General features: G+C 42.8%; 1 long non-coding RNA gene across 1 annotated transcript; it reads left to right on the top strand.

Annotated features, from left to right (window-relative positions):
* Positions 1–356: 356 nt before the first annotated feature.
* Positions 357–1,430, top strand: LOC102212939 (uncharacterized). The gene is made up of 3 exons (XR_312007.1): positions 357–485; positions 880–1,033; positions 1,419–1,430. It is a non-coding gene; the product is annotated as an uncharacterized LOC102212939 (long non-coding RNA).
* Positions 1,431–3,137: the final 1,707 nt, after the last annotated feature.

Genomic DNA, 3,137 nt, shown 5'->3' with positions numbered 1-3,137 from the left:
ATTGCACAAAACAAATTTCCAACAGTGTCTTCAAAGTTACATTTTTGAGATGGAGCAATTTTTATAAACTGCAGGAAAAACAAAAATAAATATTTTGTGCAAAAGAAGAGAAACAAAACAAACAGCACGTGCATCAAAATAAACGGTTTCCAACAGTTCAGTGTGAGTTCTAAGCATTCTGGAAACTATACAGAAGGAATAACGTCAAACAGAACTTTTAAAAACGCCAGTAAACCTTTGAAAGGCACCGTAGGGGGAAAAAACTACGTTTCCCACGAAAATGACGTCACTTCCGGTTTTCGCAGGTAATGGTGGACACGTGAGTTTGCACATTTATTTGTAGGAACGTGGGAGGTGCTAACAGCCGATCGTATCAGCAAAGGGTGTTTGTGGATTATAATGTTTTTGCTGTTGCCAGCGCATATGTGGAAGGAAACTGCCACGACAAGTTGAATGCGACCTGGGACAAGTTGATTGCATCTTAAGTAAGTTTAACTCCTCTGGTTTCACGTGCAAAAGCTTTATTGCGCCAGCTTATGTGGTTGCACTTCTACTGGGATTTAAAAATAGTTACACAAAACAGAGCATGCCCGCTCCAATAGACTGTGCTGTACAAAACTGAACTGTCGAGAAATTAAGAATATGCACAAACAAGGGAAAGTTTGGGTAAAGATGGAAATATAATTTGGTACAGTCTAGATTAGTTACTGTCAAAACATTCCTTGGAAAGCAGAAGGAGCTGAGTATGATTCCCAAATAGTAGTAAAAGTAAAAATACAGAATATGTCGGTAAATAAGATCAGTCGTCTTTTTGGCTGCTGGCTTGTGTCAGTGTCACTACTAAGGAGGGTTTGCCAGAAGGTTTGCTGTGTCTCCCAGCACAATCTCAGGAGACAGGTGGTCACTCTGGTAGAGCTGGACAGGGCCATCGAAGACCCTAAACCCGTCAGCGGGACCGGTGTCTCCTCCTTTGTTCAAGGGGGAACAGGATGGGCACAGCCAGAGATACAAAACGACCTCCAGCAAGCCACAGGTGAGGTACTGCGCTCACTGCCCGGCACCATTCAGCTCGACCGGCATTTACCAGAATTAGCAGGTCCACCATTGGCACCCTGTGCTTTTCACAGATGAGAGCAGATTCACCTGAGCATGTGTGAAAGACGCGGAGGGGTCTGGAGAAGCTGTTAAGTGTAATGTGTTAGGGACCAAATCACGTAACTGTGGTCAGTGGAAACAAAACTCGGTTCAAAATCAGACCAAAGTGAAAAATTGTTTTCACACAGATTTTTAGGTGTTACCTTAATTTTTTGGCTACTCTTTCTTGTTGTTTCCTTCCATATATAAAAATCAAATATTGGAGAATCCCACCTTATTTAGTTTTTGGTAAAATGGACCCAAACCTTAATTAATTCTTTTAGCTACAGGAGTTTTAAAAAGGAGGAAAACAACAGCAGAGGAAGAAAGAAGAGAACCTGAGACCGGAGCAAACGGATGGAAATATAAAAGGTGTAACAGGGCCGACATGGTTGGGAAGTCATGGGCAAGAAGGTGTTTCAGCAAGCATCCGGCTGTGGTGAGCGCCAGCATGGATCGAGTGGGACACAAAGCAGTTCCCAGCAGGTGGAGCTTGTTGTGGAAAGAGGAGCCTGGGCTCTGTGCGGTGGTCGGTGGAGTTCCTCCCAGTGTGAACGCCACACAAAGGGACGGGACGGTTGTGTTCTGCATGACAAATAAAAAATAATACTGCTGTCGAGGGTTTACGTTCATCTCACTTGTTTTTATCTTTTATTATGAAAATTTTTATTGTATATGTCCAGCCATCCATTTTGTTACACTTGCAAGGTTGCAGGAGGCTGGAGCCTATCCCAGCTGGAGTGAGGACACACTGTGGACCGGTCACCAATCTGTCTCAGCGCTAACACAGGGAGACAGACAACCGCTCACTCTCACACAGTCACCAGTTAACCTGACCTAATTAACCTAATGCAAGTCTCTGGACTGCGAGAGGAAGCCGATGTACCTGGAGCTGACAGCCTGAGTTCGAACCCAGGACCTGCGTCTCGTGAGGCAACGGTGCAAATCACCACAACATGAACTCAAAGAGAAAAAAGAAATGTCCAGATATTTTTTTTTCCTTCTAAAGAAGGAACTTTATAGACATAAACGACAGGTTGACACCGAGTGGAGGCGAATGTTACTGTGAAATAGAAAAACCTTCTCATTTTACTTATTTTTGGTTTTTCTATTGTTCTTTTTGGTTTCTTTATTTATTCTATAGCTGACTTCATCTCTTACAGTGATGCGCAATAGAAAATATCACTGAACTGTAATTAAGGTTTCAAGGCTTGCTAAAAAGCTCATTCCGGACTTCATTAAATGTGTTATCAGGTCACGTAACTCTGAAGCACACCACAAAGAGAAGACAAGAAAATTAAAACTTTGTTAGCAATTTTAGATAATTAAACATCACGCATGCTGGGTCATGACAAGAGCCGGTCCTTTGTGCTCTGATTGGCTTAATCAGCTTTTGAAGTAGGAAATTACTCCTTCAGCGAGATTGTGTAATTTCTTAGAGTGTGAGGAGAATGGCTTAATCAAATATAATCAGAATAGAATAATTAGGACTTATCTACAGCGTAACGATACAATGGAATACTCTTTACAATGAGAAACAGCAGCTTATGGTTGTGCTTGTGGATGCGTAAAAGGATCCCCTCGGTTGATGTGATGTAACCCGTCTCGTACCTGTTTTGGTGCTGAGCACAGTGGCAGTTTTTTTTGTAGAGAGATTCTCTTGATATTAAAAATCCACATGCAGAAGATAAGAAAAGGCGCAACAGAGCAAACAGTCGACACACACAGGCTGCAGGAGCGACACGCAAAATACAAGCAAGTCTCTGCACGCTGGTTCGCATCCTCCCAGCTAGTAATGGAGGCGAACACACACACACTCAGTCCCTCAGTTGTCATGGGTACCCAGCTGACTAAAATAACCACGGTTCTTTGTTCAACCACCTGTACCACTCTTACCACACTCCTTTCATTCCTTTTGTTTTTCTTTTCATATAATTGCCATCTCCTTACGCTTATTTACCGTTCCCTCTGCCTCCCGTCTTATCCGTCCATCTATCATTAGG

This window comes from Pundamilia nyererei, unplaced genomic scaffold (assembly GCF_000239375.1).
Source record: "Pundamilia nyererei isolate P.nyererei 1_Seehausen unplaced genomic scaffold, PunNye1.0 scaffold00135, whole genome shotgun sequence".
NCBI classification, from domain to species: Eukaryota; Metazoa; Chordata; class Actinopteri; order Cichliformes; family Cichlidae; genus Pundamilia; species Pundamilia nyererei.
The sequence above is the reverse complement of the archived record's forward strand: the minus strand, read 5'-3'. Positions and strand labels throughout refer to the sequence as shown.